Below are 21933 nucleotides of genomic sequence, written 5' to 3'. Positions count from 1 at the left end.
GACACTGAGGATATACTGATGAACAATACAGAGTGGCCTTTATTTTTCCTTTTTAAATTTACAATTTATGTTGATAGCTTGTTCTTTCAGAAAAATACAGCATTTAAAAGAAGATACTAATCTTTCTATACATGTAGCAGAGTGATCTAACATAAAAGCACTACCCATAAGGTAGAAAACAGTCCATTATGAGGTCACAGAATATCCTATAAAGTGTCAGATCATGTTCCCCAAATAGCAGCAGTATTAGGTGGTCCCCCTACCTACTAACACTGAGGCTTCATAATTTTTAAGTTCCCATCCTGCAGCAAGTTGGAAAGTGATACACAAATGGCTCTAGATGAACGAATTTTACTAGCACTGTGTTATTGATCCCAGGGATGTGCAATTATTGTCAATCTAAATTTCCTTTTCTTTTTCTGAATGAAAATGAGAATTAAATGGAGGAGAGGGATAGATAGTGAAAGAAAACAGTAAAATAAAAGAAAGCTTATCCCTGCTCTAAAACAAAAGTAAAATACTTGGTTCTAGTTTAATTTTAAGTACATTATGTGCATATCACTGGGGCGTCCAAGGTGGCTCAGTGGTAGAAAATCCACCTGCAAGGCAGGAGACTCAGGAGATGCTGTTTCAGTCCCTGGGTTGGGAAGATTCCCTGGAGTAGGAAATGGCAATCCACTCCAGTATTCTTGCCTGGAGAATTCCATGGACAGAGGAGCCTGGAAGGCTGCAGTCCATGGGTTCACAAAGAGTCAGACACGACTGAGTGACTAAGCACAACAACGATGCATATCACTGCATATGTATATGCTTGTATTTTTTCAACTTCTGAAACATATCGGTTTTATTTTCAAAACAATGAAATTACATTACTTTTACATGTAAAGACTGCATACTGATGATTTAATGATATGACTTTATCAGGTCTACTTTCTTTCTCTATTTCTATGGATGTACAAATAGCTGTGAAAAGAAGAGAAGTGAAAAGAAAAGATATAAGCATCCGGATGCAGAGTTCCAAAGAATAGCAAGAAAAGATAAGAAAGCCTTCCTCGGCGATCAATGCAAAGAATAGAGGAAAACAACAGAATGGGAAAGACTAGAGATCTCTTCAAGAAAATTAAAGATACCAAGGGAACATTTCATGCAAAGATGGGCTCAATAAAGGACAGAAATAGTATGGATCTAACAGAAGCAGAAGATATTAAGAAGAGGTGGCAACAATACACAGAAGAACAGTACAAAAAAGATCTTCACGACCAAGATAATCACGATGGTGTGATCACTCATCTAGAGCCAGACATCCTGGAATGTGAAGTCAAGTGGGCCTTAGAAAGCATCACTATGAACAAGGCTAGTGGAGGTAATGGAATTCCAGTTGAGCTATTTCAAATCCTGAAAGATGATGCTGTGAAAGTGCTGCACTCAATACACCAGCAAATTTGGAAAACTCAGCAGTGGCCACAGGACTGGAAAAGGTCAGTTTTCATTCCAATCCCAAAGAAAGGCAATGCCAAAGAATGCTCACACTACCGCACGATTGCACTCATCTTACACACTAGTAAAGTAATGCTCAGATTTCTCCAAGCCAGGCTTCAGCAATATGTGAACCGTGAACTTCCAGATGTTCAAGCTGGTTTTAGAAAAGGCAGAGGAACCAGAGATCAAATTGCCAACATCTGCTGGATCATCGAAAAAGCAAGAGAGTTCCAGAAAAACATCTATTTCTGCTTTATTGACTATGCCAAAGTCTTTGACTGTGTGGATCACAATAAGCTGTGGAAAATTCTTCAAGAGATGGGAATACCAGATCACCTGACCTGCCTCTTGAGAAATCTGTATGCAGGTCAGGAAGTAACAGTTAGAACTGGACATGGAACAACAGACTGGTTCCAAATAAAAAAAGGAGTATGTCAAGGCTGTATATTGTCACCCTGCTTATTTAACTTATATGCAGAGTACATCATGAGAAACGCTGGACTGGAAGAAACACAAGCTGGAATCAAGATTGCTGGGAGAAATATCAATCACCTCAGATATGCAGATGACACCACCCTTATGGCAGAAAGTGAAGAGGAACTAAAAAGCCTCTTGATGAAAGTGAAAGTGGAGAGTGAAAAAGTTGGCTTAAAGCTCAACATTCAGAAAACGAAGATCATGGCATCCGGTCCCATCACTTCATGGGAAATAGATGGGGAAACAGTGGAAACAGTGTCAGACTTTATTTTTTTGGGCTCCAAAATCACTGCAGATGGTGACTGCAGCCATGAAATTAAAAGACGCTTACTCCTTGGAAGGAAAGTTATGACCAACCTAGATAGCATATTCAAAAGCAGAGAAATTACTTTGCCAACAAAGGTCCGTCTAGTCAAGGCTATGGTTTTTCCTGTGGTCATGTATGGATGTGAGAGTTGGACTGTGAAGAAGGCTGAGCACTGAAGAATTGATGCTTTTGAACTGTGGTGTTGGAGAAGACTCTTGAGAGTCCCTTGGACTACAAGCAGATCCAACCAGTCCATTCTGAAGGAGATCAGCCCTGGGATTTCTTTGGAAGGAATGATGCTAAGCTGAAACTCCAGTACTTTGGCCACCTTATGCAAAGAGTTGACTCATTGGAAAAGACTCTGATGCTGGGAGGGATTGGGGGCAGGAGGAGAAGGGGACGACAGAGGATGAGATGGCTGGATGGCATCACTGACTCGATGGACATGAGTCTGAGTGAACTCCGGGAGTTGGTGATTGACAGGGAGGCCTGGCGTGCTGTGATTCACGGGTCACAAAGAGTCGGACATGACTGAGTGACTGAACTGAACTGAACTGAACTGATGGATGTATAAAGGTCCATCTATTCAAGGCTATGGTTTTTCCAGTGGTCATGTATGGATGTGAGAGTTGGACTGTGAAGAAAGCTGAGCTTGAAGAATTGATGCTTTTGACCTGTGGTGTTGGAGAAGACTTCTTGAGAGTCCCTTGGACTGCAAGGAGATCCAACCAGGCCATTCTGAAGGAGATCAGCCCTGGGATTTCTTTGGAAGGAATGATGCTAAAGCTGAAACTCCAGTACTATGGCCACGTCATGCGAAGAGTTGACTCATTGGAAAAGACTGATGCTGGGAGGGATTGGGGCCAGTAGGAGAAGGGGACGACAGAGGATGAGATGGCTGGATGGCATCACCGACTCGATGGATGTGAGCCTGAGTGAACTCTGGGAGTTGGTGATGGACAGAGAGTCCTGGCGTGCTGTGATTCATGGGGTCGCAAAGAGTTGGACAGCACTGAGTGACTGAACTGAACTGATAAACAAGACTTAAGTAGAAAAAGCCCTGAACCAAACAAAAGAATAAGTAGGAAGTCTTTCCTGCAGGAAGTCACAACTATGGTTTATTTTCCTGAAACCCTTACTACTCAGAGTATATTTTTTTTATCTTTAAATAAAAATTCTTTGCTTATTAACAGTAACCTCTTTTCAAAAATGTTTTTTGCTTGCCATGTCAATTCTAATACTGTGTTATGGTCATGGGTCATTGAAACACGTGCTGGGTTGTGAAATATACTGAATAACATGTTTTTTGGTTGTTGTTGTTGTTTTTTAATATTGAAGATTCTTATGTTTTTTATAAAGGAAACTGATTCCTTTCAAAGGTCAATTCTATACAACATCTCCTGTCACCCCAATACTCTAAAGAACTGAACAGAAATAGTTTTAAAAGCACTGGAAGCATTTTCCTTTCTTCTTTTTTTTTTAGTAGAAATTTGGTCTCTGGTGAGTAGAACAAATATTCACTGAAAGTCAAATATTTTTATAATGGAGGAATGAAAAAAGTGATTATTTTACTAAGAAGTTTTATTTGATTGCCAGAAGATATGCTTGATATTTATTTTATTCTTGTAGCCATATTCACTGAAGTTGAGGTTCTTCTTTAAAAGCTCACTGTTATTACTGAGACCAAAACATAGGTAATGAGGAGAAAGTATAGCCTGTCAGAAATTTCATGTTCTACTCTTGCAATATACTCTTTTGTCAATATTTTTATGTAAGAAATGAAATAAATACTTAATGGTAAAATATTTTTTAGCCTAAATGATAGGGACTAAAATCTAGAGGAACTTTTTGTAGAGGCCAGATTTCTAAATGCATTATTTTTCTTAGTCAATTATGCTGTGCTGATTTATTTAGGATTATAGAATAATTTGGCTCCCCAAAGAAACACATTATCTAATACAAGTGATCAGGAATGAACATTGGCAAAAATTTACTCTTCCTCCAAATCTCCCCAGAAACAACCATAAAGTCTTACTCTTCTGTCTTATAAATTCAGAAAGATACATGTTTAAAATAAACTTTATAAAGAAGGCTTGTCACATGTTTCAGGTGGAAAATCCTGCAATAACGTCCTGGGGAAAGGCTGAAGCTGAAAGTTTAGTAAGTGTGAATTTCTAAGAAAACATTCTATACAAGTTGACTTTTTCCTTAAAAAATTTAACAATATTCTCTTCTGTCTTTGGTCAAAGGTATTACAAAGAATGGAAAATTTGACCATCTCTCTTGTCTCTTGCTTTGAATTCCAACAGTAAAATGAAAGAGGAATATATATATTTTTAGTAGGGTGGAGAAAATATACAATTTTATCAATAATGTCCAAATGTCCAGATTCACGGCAAACATACAAAAATTACTGTATTTTAGAATAGGAAAAAAGAAAAGCTAAGTCTGGCATACTGTAATGCTAAACAGCTTGAATAGGATGGGGTATCAAGAGCAGTGGTGTGATTCAAATCACTTATAAATACATTGCTATTCAAAGTTTATTTGTGAACTTAAAATCTACTAATTGATTTACAAATACAATTTTAACACAGATATATATATATATATATGTTAGTATTAGTCTGTGTAAAATATATATGATATGCATTGTGCATAGTATATATTTATAATATGTATTATGTATATGTTTTATTAAAATATATGTGCTTATATATATTAGTGTAAAGAATTGTTATTAAAAATAAATCCTTAAGTTAATAATAACATATAATGTCTAAAAATAATTAAATAATTAAAAGATAATTAAATGATCTTTTTAAAATGAATATAGGGAAAATCTCACAATTTTTTGATGATCTTTCTCAGGAAAGATGGACATACTTTAAAATTGAAGGAGGAAACAGAGAGCACAGGCTCCATCTTGAAAGCAGGACTCTATCTTGGGCCAGACTGTGGACTTTGAGCTATGTAACCAGTATCTATGGAAATAACATACAAACTGGACAAACAGGCCCCCTGAATGGAAGAGCGCCAGGGCTCGTACCTAGACTCTCTGTTGCCTAAAAGAATACCCTAATTATCTGTGTAACTGAATAGAATCATAAATTCTATTATGCTTATTGAGGTATGACCATAGGCCTATTGATAATTGTCCCCTGTTAACTACCTAGGGTTAAGGCATATGAATCACGGTTTAACTTGGATTGTATCTTTCTTTTCCTTTGTTCAGACTAGTTTCAGGGAATTTGGGGAGGTGGGTTTGTCACGTACATTTAGGGTATATAAGGTTTTCAGAAAAACTGGTCAGGGTCCTTGGCTAAGAGGAGATTCTGCCTTGGGCCCGCTGGTGTAATAAACTGCACTCCACTATCTGCATTGTCCTTCTGAGTGAATTTGTTTCCCAGAACGCATGGCTACAACATTTGGTGCATGGGCCAGGAAACTCCTCACTTTGAGGAGACAAGTCCCATTTGGGACTACTCCGAGGCTTGTAGCTCGAATCTTCTAGAGGGGGGAAGGCGCCTCACCCTTCTGGAAGGATTCTGCTTCTCAATGCCCTTGCATGTTAGCAGGTATTGGACGGCAGCAGGGGAACTGAACACTCAGGTGAGGGGGAACCCACCTGGTAGGGTGGAAGAGGGTGCCTGATCACCCCCCTGGGAGGGATTATAAGGGTCAAAGACCCACAGGAGCCTGGAATAGGCAGGTGGCAACGATTGCTTGGTATGCAGGTTAACGAACGTGTTGGGACTTAGAAAGGAAATATGTGAAGGTCATTTAGGAGGTGGTGTCCACACCGTCTTGGGAAAAATTATTACCAAGCAATTACCAGGGGATTTTTAGAAGAAGAAACTTGGTTTTTGTGTGTTCGTATTCTGCCCTCCCCAAGGAAGTGTCCCATCTGCTGTGAAATTCTTGACCCCCTCGGAATGGTCAGGCTAGAAGGAGGGGGATACATAAGTGAGTAAGAATTGGCTTTTCTGGAGACGGCCTGGGACGTGGGATATTTAACCCTTCTGTATTTTCATCCACGCCTGATCAAGCCCACCAAGGCAAAATGGACTTTAAAAGTTAAGGGAGAAACAGTCTTGGATCACGTGGTGTTCTGATTCAGCTCTGCTGACTGGCAGGTGAAGATATGCCGATCCCCTTTCTCCCTCTGGGATCCGGCAAGTAAGGCTCTTCTCACCCCAATTAAAAGGAGGCAGAATGCCAATTTAAGTGTCATTGAGTGGAAATATCAGAAGTACATAGGGTACTGAGAACTTCGTAGACAGAACAAAAAGGAAAAGTAGAAGAAGGTCCGAGAAGGTAAGCAAGATGGGGGGAAGTGAATCTAGACAACTGTATTAGAGTACATGATTAAAAATTTAAAGAAGGGTTTTGGAGGAGACTATGGGGTGATGATGAAGCCTAACCACCTCCACATGATCTGTGAGGTCGACTGGCCCCCCATAGGAGTAGGATGGCCACCAGAGAACACCATGAACACCATGAAATAGTGGAAGCAGTCTATACAGTAGTCACAGGAGAGCCAGAACACCTGGATCAATATCCATATATTGACTCATGGCTAGGGTTAGCTGAAGACCCTCCTACTTGGACAAGGTTCTGTATCCAGAAGGGAAATGATAATGGCACAAAAATTGACTGATGATAAAAAAGGAAATTCTACAGGATTTGGACGGGGACGGCCTGACCCCTCCCCCATACTGGATAATGACACACCTGCCTCCCAGAGCTCCACCAGGACCGGAGGCTGCCTTACTGCCCAATCCAGGGCCAGGTGAAGTTGCTGCAGCAGCCACTGCTCTTCCACCAGCTCTCCTGGAGTTCGTAGAGTTGCTGTTTTGGCAGGCTCCAATCCCAGCAATGGAGACCTCTGGTCAATGCCCCCAGAATTCCACCTCAGCTGGACCTCCTAGATTGTATCCACCTCTCCCGGTGAGTACTGATGGGAAGGGGGAATAAAACACCCCAATTTGACAGAGGCTGGGCTCCGCCAAGGAACAGGGAGAAAGAACCCCACTACAGATGCCCCTCAGAGAGCTACAACAGCCTCCAGTTCAGGACGCATGGGGCACTACCATCAGGCCCCTGTAGCCTAGTATTACCAGCCAATTTCCTCTACGGTATATTAAACTGGCAGATACATGCTCCACCGTACTCAAGGGAGCCACAAGCCATGATTAGGCTAATGGAGACTACTTTTCGAACCCACAGCCCTGCATAGGATGATATAATCCAACTACTAGTCTCCCTTTTTAGCACTGAGGAAAGACAGGATCCTGAGGCAAAAAAAAAAAAAAAAAGGTTAATAAAAATGTCACCTGAGGGTACTGCAAACCTACAATGGTGGGCAGAACTAGACACCCCCGATGAGAGGCCCAGTTGGGACTGTAACACAGAAAAAGGGAGGGGGCACCTGGAGAGATATCGGGTGACTATTTTACAAGTTCTCAAGAAGGGGGCCCAAAACGCTATGAGTATTGCAAATCCTCCGAAGTGATTCAAAGGGAAAGTGAAGCACCCTTTGAGTTCTGCCAAAGACTTTGCAAGGCCTATAGACTTCATACACCAATAGACCCAATAAGAGGCTGCTGGGTCTCAGATGGTGATAAATGCAGCCTTTGTGTCTCTAGCCGTTCCTGAAAATGTTAGATGCGGGGACACCAAGTGACTCATGAATTTTTATACATCTCTTAATGCCCAGTACCTTTGTTAGGAAGAGACTTGCTGTCTAAACTGGGGGCACAAAGACCTTTCCCCCCATGAAAGACCCACTGTTCGAGTGGGCTCAACCACCTATTTACTCTTCCTCTTAGTAACCCCTCAAGATGAGTGAAGGTTGCACGATCTCCCGGAAGGGAAACCAGGCAGGCTAAACAGTCGAGAAAGTAAACAACAATTCCCTGAGGTCTGGGTGGAAGACAACCCACCCCAGGGTTGCAAAACAAATTCCACTGGTACTAGAACTCAAACCTGGTACAATTATGTCAGCATCTGCCTTGGGCCTGCCAGACCTTGCTTAGCCATTTACTCTTTACGTGCCTGAAAAGGACAAGGTGGCTATGGGAGTGTTGTCCCAGACTATGGGGACATGGGACAGACCAGTGACTTATCTCTAATCAGCAGGACAATGTTGCCACTGGGTGGCTGGGATGCTTACAGGCAGTTGCTGCAGTTGCCTTACTGGTCTGGGAGGCAACCAAACTGACTTGGGCCAAGATTTGTTCATAAAGGTCCTGCATGAGGTCAACACTCTCCTACGAGGGGACCTCCATAAATTGCTGTCAACATCCCGGGTTACTCAATACCAGGGACAGTTATGTGAGAACCCCTATGTTACTACTGAGCCTTGTCAGGCTCTGAATCTGGCCACTCTCTTTCTTTTGGGAGAAGGTGGGCCCTCACATGATTGCAAGGAAATATGCCAGCAGACCTGACTTGAGAGACCAGCCAATCCCAGACCCAGATTTGGTCCTGTACACCAATGGCACCAGCCTCGCGAAACAAGGACAATGACTGTTTGGATATGCAGTAGTCATGGAAGAAACCATCGCTGAAGCTAGCTCTCTGCCCTCACACTGGTCCGCTCAATCAGCCGAACTATATATGCTCTAATCCAGGACCTCCAGCTGTCAAAAGGTAAGAAGACAAACATTTACACAGACTCTAGGTACGCTTTTGCCACACTACAGGGCTGTGTATAAGGAGAGAGGCCTTTGACAGCTAATGAAAAATATATTAAAAATACAAAGAAATTAAGACCCTATTAGATGCTGCCTGGGAACCAGAAGGGGTTGCAGTCATACACTGCTGAAGATATCAAAAAGAGGATACCCCCCGGGCTCAGGGAACAGAATGACAGATAAGACTGCTAAACAGGCAGCCGAGCACTTGGGGGTGACAAGTGAAGCCCCTATTAAAGCTCTCATATTGGCAGAGCTACCTGAGCTAACACTAGACTCTCCAAAATACACTGAAGCCCAAAACTTACTAGCCAAAGCAGAAGAGGACATCAAGACTGAAAAGAGATGATGGGAATTGCCAAGTGGCAAATTATTGGTACTGGAGGAGCTGGCACCCACTCTGGAAGCCAAATACACCAATCAACACATCTAGGCCATGATAAACTGGAAGAGCCAATTTGAAAATATTTCTTGATTCCCTGATTCTCTTTCCTATGAAAGACAAAATCTCAGAACTACACTGCCTGCTCACAGGTCAATGCTGCCTCTTGGCACAGACAGAAACCTCCAGGCATTCAGGTAAAAGGCATGCTGCCCTTTGAACACCTGGAAGTGGACTTCACCGAAATGAAACCTCACTGACACTACCATTACCTGCTGGTCATAATATGTACATTCTCAGGATGGGTAGAAGCTTTTCCTACACGAACTGAAAGAGCATCAAAAGTCGCCTGGTTCCTGCTTAGGGAGATAGTTACCAGATTTTTGGATTTCCTACCAGCATTGGATCGGACAATGGCCCGGCTTTCATAGCTGATGTAGTATGACAAGTAAGCAAAACTTTAAACACCAAGTGGAAATTACATACAACATATAGGCCCCAGAGTTCTGAGATGGTGGAAGGAACCAACTGGACACTTAAAGAGACACTCTCCAAGTGGATCTTAGAGACTGACTGTTCCTGGGTGGACTTGTTTCCATCGGCTTGCTCAGACTCAGGATGACCCCACAGTCCCATGGCTCTTCTCCGTACAAGATTGTGTATGGGAGGCCCCCTCCCATAATAAAACAGGTGTCAACAAATTTGCCTCAGGTGAGGGGAGATGAGATTTCAGAGCAGATGGAACAACTGGGTAAGGTAATAAATCAGGTAACTAAGTTTGTACAAGAAAGGGTGCCATTCCCCCTTGGGGAACAGATTCACGCATTTGTGCCAGGGGTCAGGTATGGTCAAGGACTGGAAACGACTGCTTGTCCCCACATTGGAAGGGTCCATATACTGTTGTTCTAAGCAGCCCTACAACAGTTAAAGTTGCAGGTGTCACTCCCTGGATCCACCACATGAAGGTGAAGAGAGCATACCACACAGACCCGGAGGATGCTGAGTGGACTATACAAAAGGACCCCACTGAGCCCGGTGAAACCAAGGTCATCTTAAAGAAGAAAAAGAGATGAAGCTCAACAATCAACTGCTGCTATAGGACTTGCTGGCTTCATCTTGAGACTAACCATAGTTTCAGTACAAAGAGGGACCTGTGCTATAATTAAAGTTGAATGTTGTGTATATATTCCTGATTTATCTGGCTATATATCAGCCACCCTAGATGACATGAAAGGTCAGGTAAAAGTTATGTCTGATGATAATCTTCCTTTTTGACTTCGGTTCTATCTTGGGTGAAGGGTGATTGGGGGAAAACTATATTTACAATTGTAATAGTTGCCTTGATAGTTCTGCTTCTAACCCAAAGGTTGATGTCGTTCTTCCAAATTAGAGGTCAGAGAGTCAGGGTGCAATATATCCCTATGAATGATGGTCACCCTATGAGTCAAGAGCATACGAGGGGGGAATGAAGGATGAAACAGAGAGCACAGGCTCCATCTTGAAAGCAGGACTCTATCTTGGGCCGGTTTGTGGACTTTGAGCTATATGCTCAGTGTCTGTGGAAACAACATACCAATTGGAAAAGCAGGCCCCCTGGATGGAAGAGCCCCAAGGCTCATACCTAGACTCTCTGTTGCCTAAAAGAGTATACTAATTATCTGTGTAAACAGATAGAATCATAAATTCTATTATGCTTACTGGGGTATGACCACAGGCCTATTGATAATCGTCCCCTGTTAACTACCTAGGCTTAAGGCTTATGAATCACGGTTTAACTTGGATTGTATCTTTCTTTTCCTTTGTTCAGACTAGTTTCAGGGAATTTGGGGAGGTGGGATTGGCACGTACACTTAGGGTATATAAGGTCTTCAGAAAAACTGGTCAGGGTCCTTGGCTAAGAGGAGATTCTGCCTTGGGCCCGCTGATGTAATAAAACGCACTCCACTATCTGCATTGTCCTTCTGAGTGAGCTTGTTTCCCAGAACGCGTGGCTACAACATTTGGTGCATGGGCCGGGAAACTCCTCACTTTGAGGAGACAAGTCCCATTTGGGACTACTCCGAGGCCTGGTGGCTCGAATCTTCTAGAGGGGGGAAGATGCCTCACCCTTCTGGAAGGATTCTGCTTCTCAATGCCCTTGCATGTTAGCAGGTAGTGGACGGCAGCAGGGGAACTGAGCACTCAGGTGAGGAGGAACCCACCTGGTAGGGTGGAAGAGGGTGCCTGATCACCCCCCTGGATGGGATTAGAAGGGGCCCAGACCCACCTGTGCCTCGAATAGGCAGGTGGCAACGATTGCTTGTTACGCAGGTTGACGAACCTGTTAGGGCTTAGAAAGGAAATTTGTGAAGGTCATTTAGGAGGTGGTGTCCACACCGTCTTGGAAAAGTTATTACCAAGCAATTGCCAGGGCATTTTTAGAAGAAGAAACTTGGTTTTTGTGTGTTCGTGTGTTCGTATTCTGCCCTCCCCAAGGAGGTGTCCCATCAGCTATGAAATTCTTGACCCCCTCGGAATTGTCAGGCTAGAAGGAGGGGGATACGTAAGTGAGTATGAATTGGCTTTTCTGGATATGGCCTGCGACCTGGGATATTTAACCCACCTGTATTTTCATCCGCACCTGATCAGGCCCTCCAAGACAGAATGGACTTTAAAAGTTAAGGGAGAAACAGTCTTGGATCACGTGGTGTTCTGGTCTGGCTGTGCTGACTGGCAGTTGAAGACATGCCGATCCCCTTTCTCCCTCTGGGATCTGGAAAGTAAGGCTCTTCTCACCCCAATTAAAAGGAGGCAGAATGGCAACTTAAGTGTCATTGAGTGGAAATATCAGAAGTACATAGGGTACTGAGAACTTCGTAGACAGAACAAAAAGGAAAAGTAGAAGAAGGTCCGAGAAGGTAAGCAAGATGGGGGGAAGTGAATCTAGACAACTGTATTAGAGTACATGATTAAAAATTTAAAGAAGGGTTTTGGAGGAGACTATGGGGTGATGATGAAGACTACCGGCCTCCACATACTCTGTGAGGTCGACTGGCCCCCCATAGGAGTAGGATGGCCACCAGAGAACACCATGAACACCATGAAATAGTGGAAGCAGTCTATACAGTAGTCACAGGAGAGCCAGAACACCTGGATCAATATCCATATATTGACTCATGGCTAGGGTTAGCTGAAGACCCTCCTACTTGGACAAGGTTCTGTATCCAGAAGGGAAATGATAATGGCACAAAAATTGACTGATGATAAAAAAGGAAATTCTACAGGATTTGGACGGGGACGGCCTGACCCCTCCCCCATACTGGATAATGACACACCTGCCTCCCAGAGCTCCACCAGGACCGGAGGCTGCCTTACTGCCCAATCCAGGGCCAGGTGAAGTTGCTGCAGCAGCCACTGCTCTTCCACCAGCTCTCCTGGAGTTCGTAGAGTTGCTGTTTTGGCAGGCTCCAATCCCAGCAATGGAGACCTCTGGTCAATGCCCCCAGAATTCCACCTCAGCTGGACCTCCTAGATTGTATCCTCCTCTCCCAGTGAGTACTGATGGGAAGGAGGAAGAAAACACCGCAATTTGACAGAGGCTGGGCTCTGCCAAGTAACGGGGAAAGAACCCCACTACAGATGCCCCTCAGAGAGCTACAACAGCCTCCAGTTCAGGGCGCATGGGGCACTACCGTCAGGCCCCTGTAGCCTATTATTACTAGCCATTTTCCTCTACGGATATATTAAACTGGCTGAGACATGCTCCACCATACTCGGGGTAGCCACAAGCCATGATTAGGCTAATGGAGACTATTTTTCAAACCCACTGCCCTGCATAGGATGACATAATCCAACTACTATTCTCCCTTTTAAGCACTGAGGAAAGACACAGGATCCTAACTGAGGCCAAAAAGTGCTTAAGAGAAATGGCACCTGAGGGTACAGCAAACCTGCAATGATGGGTAGAACTAGCCACCCCCGATGAGAGGCCCAATTGGAACTGTAACAAGGAGGAAGGGAGGGGCTTAGGGGTGACAAGTGAAGCCCCTGTTAAAGCTCTCATATTGGCAGAGCTACCTGAGCTAACGCTAAACTCTCCGAAATACACTGAAGTCCAAAACCTACTAGCCAAAGCAGAAGGGGCCATCAGGACGGAAAAGAGATGGTGGGAATTGCCAAGTGGCAAATTATTGGTACTGGAGGATCTGGCACACAGTCTGGTAAGCCAAACACACCAAGTGACCCATCTAGGCCATGATGAACTGGAAGAGCCAATTTGAAAATATTTCTTGGTTCCCTGCTTCTCTTCTCTATGCAGGACAAAATCTCAGAACTACACTGCCTGCTCACAGGTCGATGCTGCCTCTTGGCACAGACAGAAACCTCCAGGCATTCAGGTAAAAGGCACACTGCACCTTGAACACCTGGAAGTGGACTTCACCAAAATGAAACCTCACTGATACTACCATTACCTGCTGGTCATAATATGTACATTCTCGGGATGGGTAGAAGCTTTTCCTATTCGAACTGAAAGAGCATCAAAAGTCGCCTGGTTCCTGCTTAGGGAGATAGTTACCAGATTTTTGGATTTCCTACCAGCATTGGATCGGACAATGGCCCGGCTTTCATAGCTGATGTAGTATGACAAGTAAGCAAAACTTTAAACACCAAGTGGAAATTACATACAACATATAGGCCCCAGAGTTCTGAGATGGTGGAAGGAACCAACTGGACACTTAAAGAGACACTCTCCAAGTGGATCTTAGAGACTGACTGTTCCTGGGTGGACTTGTTTCCATCGGCTTGCTCAGACTCAGGATGACCCCACAGTCCCAAGGTTCTTCTCCGTACAAGATTGTGTATGGGAGGCCCCCTCCCATAATAAAACAGGTGTCAACAAATTTGCCTCAGGTGAGGGGAGATGAGATTTCAGAGCAGATGGAACAACTGGGTAAGGTAATAAATCAGGTAACTAAGTTTGTACAAGAAAGGGTGCCATTCCCCCTTGGGGAACAGATTCACGCATTTGTGCCAGGGGTCAGGTATGGTCAAGGACTGGAAACGACTGCTTGTCCCCACATTGGAAGGGTCCATATACTGTTGTTCTAAGCAGCCCTACAACAGTTAAAGTTGCAGGTGTCACTCCCTGGATCCACCACATGAAGGTGAAGAGAGCATACTACGCAAACCCGGAGGATGCTGAGTGGACTATGCAAAAGGACCCCACTGAGCCCGGTGAAACCAAGGTCATCTTAAAGAAGAAAAAGAGATGAAGCTCAACAATCAACTGCTGCTATAGGACTTGCTGGCTTCATCTTGAGACTAACCATAGTTTCAGTACAAAGAGGGACCTGTGCTATAATTAAAGTTGAATGTTGTGTATATATTCCTGATTTATCTGGTTATATATCAGCCACCCTAGATGACATGAAAGGTCAGGTAAAAGTTATGTCTGAAGATAATCTTTTTGGACTTCGGTTCTATCTTGGGTGAAGGGTGATTGGGGGAAAACTATATTTACAATTGTAATAGTTGCCTTGATAGTTCTGCTTTGTGGACCCTTTATTTTACAGTGTATTATGAACTTTGTAACCCAAAGATTGATGTCATTCTCCCAAATTAGAGGTCAGAGAGTCAGGGTGCAATATATCCCTATGAATGATGCACACACTATGAGTTAAGAGCATCACGAGGAGGGAATGAAGGAGGAAACAGACAGAACAGGCTCCATCTTGAAAGCAGGACTCTATCGTGGGCCAGACTGTGGACTTTGAGCTATATGCCCAGTGTCTATGGAAACGACATACCAACTGGAAAAGCAGACCCCTGGATGGAAGAGCCCCAAGGCTCGTACCTAGACTCTCTGTTGCCTAAAAGAGTACACTAATTATCTGGTAACTGGATAGAATCATAAATTCTATTATGCTTATTGGGGTATGACCACAGGCCTATTGATAATTGTCCCCTGTTAACTACTTAGGGTTAAGGCATATGAATCATGCGTTAACTTTGATTGTATCTTTCTTTTCCTTTGTTCAGACTAGTTTCAGGGAATTTGGGGAGGTGGGTTTGGCATGTACACTTAGGGTATATAAGGTCTTTAGAAAAACTGGTCAGGGTCCTTGGCTAAGAGGAGACTCTGCCTTGGGCCTGCTGATGTAATAAACCACACTCCCCTATCTGCATTGTCCTTCTGAGTGAGCTTGTTTCCCAGAACGCGTGGCTACATCAAAATAACATCTTTAACTTTCTCGACATTGTAATATTGCACAGGGAAGCTGAATACTACACTTTAAAATTTTAATTCAATATTTGACATAGTAATTTAGCTAAACATGCATAACTATTGTATAATTAAATAAAACTAGCAATGAATTATGGCAATAGGCCTTATCTGAATATTGTTTCTAAGAGGAAATTAGATGCTTAGTATTTGACTGTTTTAATTCTATTATAGTCCATAATCATCTTTTTAAGGAGATTCTGTTAAGCAAGATCATTGAGAAAATGGCACTACTCATCCAAAAAGAATTAAGATAACTTTCTTCACATATGACTTTTTAAAATGGGAAAATTTAACGTAAATTTTTTGACTTGTAAATTCAATTAAAAATGTTTTTGTGTGTACTAATAAAAAATTATATGTGGATGACAGATTTCTAGTTCTTGGTAAGTATCTTTTAAGATTTATGATAGCAGTTACTCATAGGTGAAAATGTTAATATATAAATGATATGGAAAATACTTCTTTTATCATGGAAATTCTTTCCTATCTCCACAGTCCTATTTTTTTAAAAAAGACAAGTAAACAGATTTCATCAGATATAAAAACTGTTGCTACTGATAAATTTCAGGTAGAGGGAGAACCTAACCCTCTGTGTTAATTGGATACTGTTAGTTGCTTTACTGCTATCTTCATGTCCCTCTCTCTGAGCATATAATGCATGCAGTAACTTGTCAGTTAAGTCTTTTCCTCTGTAGAGAACTGGCTTTGGCCATACACACAATAAAAGGACTCTATTAACTTAATTCTATCTGCAATTTGTGTGCATGACCCAAATCACCTCAGAGTAAATTATGATTAGTTGTCTGAACCCATAAAGAGCTAGGACTAGAATCTGACTTAAGACTCACAGGGGGATGATAGAACTGTGAAGGAATTGTGTGCAGCACCTGCCCACTCTGTGCCCTGCTTAATCAACTGCATCTCCATGGGGCATTGGAAAGAGGGCTGGAAGATCACCAAGAGCTGTTTATACAACTGGAACCATTCCATCTCAACTCAAGTGAAGCAAACAACAATGAAAGGGTCCTCTATTCCAATCATCCAGCAAAACCAATATGAAGTGGACATCTTGGGAAGTAAATCACCAGGAAAGTTAAGATATCAGGGGCAGAAGAAATTTATTTTTTAGGTAGTTTGATTAAATAGATTTTACTAAATTTATCTGTATTGTTTGCTGTGGGATCCAGTTGCTTTACCTATGTTAGAGCAATGCAAGTGAGGAATGTTAATGTCTTGTGCACAAGAAGGTAAGAAAAAAGTCAACCATGAGTTATAACAAGATAAAATTTTTCCTTTTACCATTGCATACTTCGTTGAGCAGATTTTTCTTTAATTATTCTCAAAGCTTTTTTCAGCCTTGTGTACCTGAAAGTTTCAAGAACATAAGCTCCTACAAAGACTTCACATAAAACCTGGCATGAACATCTTTTCTAATAAAAGTTTAGTTAAAATGAAGATACTGTACTTTTTCCCAACTCTACTCATAACTTTAAAATCCATAATGTTTTTCTCCTTTGCATCTCTATAGTTTTTATTATAAGCACATATTTTGTAATTAATGTTATATTTTATGCTGTACTGAGAATAAGTGAAAGATTTTATGCTCAAGGTAATCTATTTGACAGAGCTGCATACTCACTAACAAAAAAAAGGCAAATAAATTTAACATCAAACTTTATATCCATCACTCAAAAGTAAAGTAGCTACAGTTCACTTTCTCTCTGCCAGGTGCTATGCTGTTTTATATGCATTACCTCATTTAAATCTCATATCATCATGGGGTAAAAATACAAATATTAATAATAATTATTAATAGTTTCCACTTTAAGAAGTGAAGAAGAAGAGCTTAGGGACTAAGTAATAGCAACAACTTTGCCTGAGGTTCTGTTACCACTGTGTACTGGACTGGAGATTTGAAACAGTGTTTTGAGATTCCAAATTCAGTCTCTAACCATGACTCAATAGTGGCAGTTCTACAAAATTTTGGATATGCTTTCTAATTTATAGAATAAATGTGATTAAGCTGAAAAAAAGAAAAATGCCTAGGGAAAAAATCATCAAAGAAGCAGGACTATGACAGTATAGGAAATATGATACCAAAGACCTGATAAATGTAAGATGATAGTATAAAATCTTCTCATGATGAAAGGACTTAAAAAAAAAAACTGAGAAACACTCTTGAAAAAATATTTATTTATTTGGCTGTGTCAGGTCTTGGGCATTTGGGATCTTCAGTCTTTAGTTGTCGCATGCAGAATCTTTAGTTGTGTCCTGTGAACTCTTAGTTGTATAGCATGTGGGGTCTAGTTACTGAACCTGGGACGGAAGCTGGACCCCCTGCATTGGAGTCTTGGCCACTGGACCACCAGGGAAGTCCCAGGACTCTTTTCCAATTGAGAACTTTTCCAGAATTCTTATTTAAAAACATGCAAATCAATAGCCGTGTGAGAGCATCAGCTATTGTTATATTTTCAGATCATATTGGAGAGGTACTGTGTCTCAGTGAAAATTTTAGGTGTTGCAGTCAGACTGCCTGGGTTCAAAATCCACCTCTCCTATCCATTAGTTTTGTCATCTTTGAGCAATTAATTAATCCTGTTAGGCCCCTATTTATTCATTAGTTAAATGAGGAAAATAATTGCAACCTACTTCTTGGGTTGTGATGAGAATTGAGTCAATTGACAAACAGCACATAAAACATTACCAGCCTATATTAAGCACCAAATAAATATTAGCCATCTACTTATTTAGCTTTTGAAAAACCTTTCTTTTCCATTTTTTTTTTCTTTTTTGTTTCTTTCCTTTTTCTTTTTCCCTAGTTCACATACCACCCAGTATGGGTAGAGCAACAAAGTGATCTGAATGAATGCAGCATGACTAATATGGGGTTCATCTTCTTGGGATATCTACATATTGTTGTGTTCTTAAGTGTTTGAAGAATTTCTAGCTCCTTTGAATACTCTGATTTCAATATTCATGATGTAATAGTAACTCTGTTGAGCAATTGATTAGACTGAAACTCAGCTATGATAATGATGTAAGCTCATGACCTAGATTGAAGAATAACCTAATTCTATTGAGAGTCAAAAATAGCTGAAATGAGCAAGTGTGGGGTACCAATTTGTGAGGCTTTAAATAAAATTTGTTCACAACTATCAAGTGACGTATTCTTTCTTCACACTAATTAATATTTATGTGAAATAAATTGAGTTCTTAAAATATAGTGATACATTTTAGGTGTATTTAAAGAAGGCAGTTGAATAAACACTAAGCAGATTACTTATGCCAAAGATGAAGAAAGCACAGTTGGAAACAGTGAAACACTGAAACACTGGTATGATTAGCAGGAAAACAGTAACAAAAATGCTCACATCAGCATTCAGTAATCAGTGACTCAGAACAAACACATGATGTTGACTGTCAGATTAACATATTTCCACAGGCAGATCCAGTAAAAAGACTGAAACCATGCAAAGACAGACTATGAGTTGTTGCATATGGCATCAAGTTATTTAATTCTCTATGCTTGTTATACAGTTCCAGATTTTTCTTTCCTTATTAGGAGAAACTGCAAGTGATACAGCTCTGAAATACACATCAGTTGTTTGAAAGTGTGCATAGGTAATCTGTCATACCCTTTCACCAGGAGAAAAAGCATGTTGTTTCAAACACAGGGAAACAAAGATTTCCAATTGTCTATGAAATTTACACCCAGACATTGACTTTTTTTTCTCCCATATTCCTCTCATATAGACACAGAAATGACAGCATCAAGATTCTTTTTTAATGATAGACATATACCCTATGATTGTTCTAATAACTTAGTTTGCAAAGCATGCTTTTCACTGTTACATGATTCCTCAAGCAGCCTTCTATGAAACAATACAAGCAGGAGTATTAGGAAATCTTAGCATAGCATAGATTGCTGCCAAATTGTCAGCTGTTGCTGGATGAATAGTGAGACCAAGATACATTTTTACCCCCCTGGGCTAACCATTTTGGATGACACATCTGTATACAGTTGTCCAGTTAAGATTAGTGTAAGTCTTCACTGTTGACACAAATAATATAACTTACTAAACTAAGGGTTCGGTGATGACTTCCCTCTGGAATGTAATGTGAGGATTATAAGCAAGACAGTTACCCCTGTTGATCAGTCACAAGGCCTCAGCTAGTCCATGGGGACTGTTGAAAGCATTGCTGATTCTTCATGCCTTAAGTATGTAATCATATCCTAGAGACTTGAGTTACATACTGATAACAATTTCTTCTTGTCTAGAAGACAAACCATGTCAACCACAGAAGAAGAGAATTAAAATATCTCTCAGTAAATTTTATGTGGACATACCAAACAATGTCTGTATTGAGGGTTGTCCTCTGCTGCCATTGTCAATAGTCTTCTCATAAGAGACAACTGCTAGCCCTTGCACCATAGGGGCCTTTTAACTTTTAAATTTATTATTTCACACTTGAGACAGGTCTGTTGTCATTTAAAAAGATAAGTGCAGATTCCAGATAATTAATTTCCCTTTGGATAAAAACTCAAGAGGCACCTCACAATACTTTGTAGTCTTTTAAAGAGGATCCCCCAGACTAGTGGAAAGCTACAAGTAAAAGTGACAGTAGAACAAAAAAAAGCTAGTTTTTTTTTTTTTGGAATAAATTAAATGCAAAACATATGGTTTTATATATTTTGTAATGCCTATTTGCAAATGCCACTGTGTGATATTTTCATGTACATTGCTTTTTAAGCAAAATTGAGAGTCTAGCCCTTAGTACTCAATTAAAGTGAAAATTTAAGTCTATTATTAGGGTAGCTAATTAGCTAAGCAGTTTAGGTAATTGTGGTTTAATTCTGGATAACTTCTATAATTGTCTCTGTATTTTAATTTAAAAACTCTAGGATAACCAGTTACTGTAAAGAAACAGTTGTTGGGGGTAAAATAATTCATGCTGAAAACAAATGACTATATTTTCCAGTGAGGTACATTTGACTTTGTAAACATATTTAAAATTGGTGGGAACAAAGCAAAATCATCTACTTTATAAGAGCTTCTGAATAGTTTACTATATTTAAGGGAAGATAATTAAATTATTCTATAATTATATTATTATTCTATCTAAAGCTACTTCAACATGGCCTTTAAAGATCCATACTTTTTTTTAAGCTTATGTATAAAGAAGACAATGTTTTCATATAATAGTCATATTGTGAAAATACAGGGGTTAGGAATCTTAATCTCATCCATCAGTCTCTACATCAGTTCTCCTTTAAAGAGGTTAATAATTTAACTCATTGCTTTTTAAGTTTTCTCTTACATGAGAGAAGCATTTTAAATATAAAGTTTCTCTGTAATTACCTACTCACTGTCAATACACCAACATGAAAAAAAATTGACGAGATCCATGGAGGACACTTGAAGCATGATGCTATTTAAATGCAATAACAATCTTGAAAGTCCATGACCGAAATGCATGCAGATCCATAACACTTAAAAAAACTAAGCAGAGACTAAAACTCTACTTCCAGATGAACAGAGATTTGTATCTTTTTTCTTCTCTTCAGTTCCTCTTATCTATCACCTCTTTAAGCTCATCAATGCTATTTTCAAACCTGCATCCCTTCTTCTTACTTTGCTATAAGCTTGATGAGAGAGTTTTTCTGTAGCCAGTAAGCCTGGGTCATCCTGAGGTGCACATCATTTTCCTTGTATCAAGTGGAAACATAGCCCCCAGCCTCTCTTCTCCTTACTACCTATTTCACAACCTTTCCTCATTTTTCATAACAAGACCTCTGGTAGTTAATTGTTGTATCAGGACCCACAAAATGGAGACTATTCCAGTGGCAAGGACCACATCACAAATCTAAACTTAAGTCAGCCTGCACCTAGAATTACCTCATTGTCAAGAAAACCTAAGGACAGTCACAAGCCTCTAACTCAGCTTTTAGCTAGTTAAAAGCTTACCCCAGAACCTAAAACCTGCTAGCCTTTTGAGGAAATGCTTGACCTCCTAGCCTAGCCAATCATGCACTGTGTTGGGCTGCACCCTGCAGACCTACAAAATCTGTACTTGGCCAGCTCAAGGCAGAAGAAAGATTATCAGTTATAAGGGAATTGATGTCAGGTGTGTTCATTAGTTACCAGGGAAACCAGTTGAGGGGCACACCCCTCACCATTCCTTTGATGAGAACAATCACCAGCTGCGTCCTGGGGCAAGTACTAGGAAGGTCAGTCTTATGGGTAAGATATAGGTGAAGCAGGCACTGGTCTGGCAAGGGACGTACAGAGAGCAAGAGAACAACCGTGTTGAGTGGCCTGAACAT

Source organism: Bubalus kerabau, chromosome 8 (genome assembly GCF_029407905.1).
Source record: "Bubalus kerabau isolate K-KA32 ecotype Philippines breed swamp buffalo chromosome 8, PCC_UOA_SB_1v2, whole genome shotgun sequence".
In the NCBI taxonomy this organism is placed as follows: domain Eukaryota; kingdom Metazoa; phylum Chordata; class Mammalia; order Artiodactyla; family Bovidae; genus Bubalus; species Bubalus kerabau.
Note: the sequence above shows the minus strand (reverse complement) of the source record.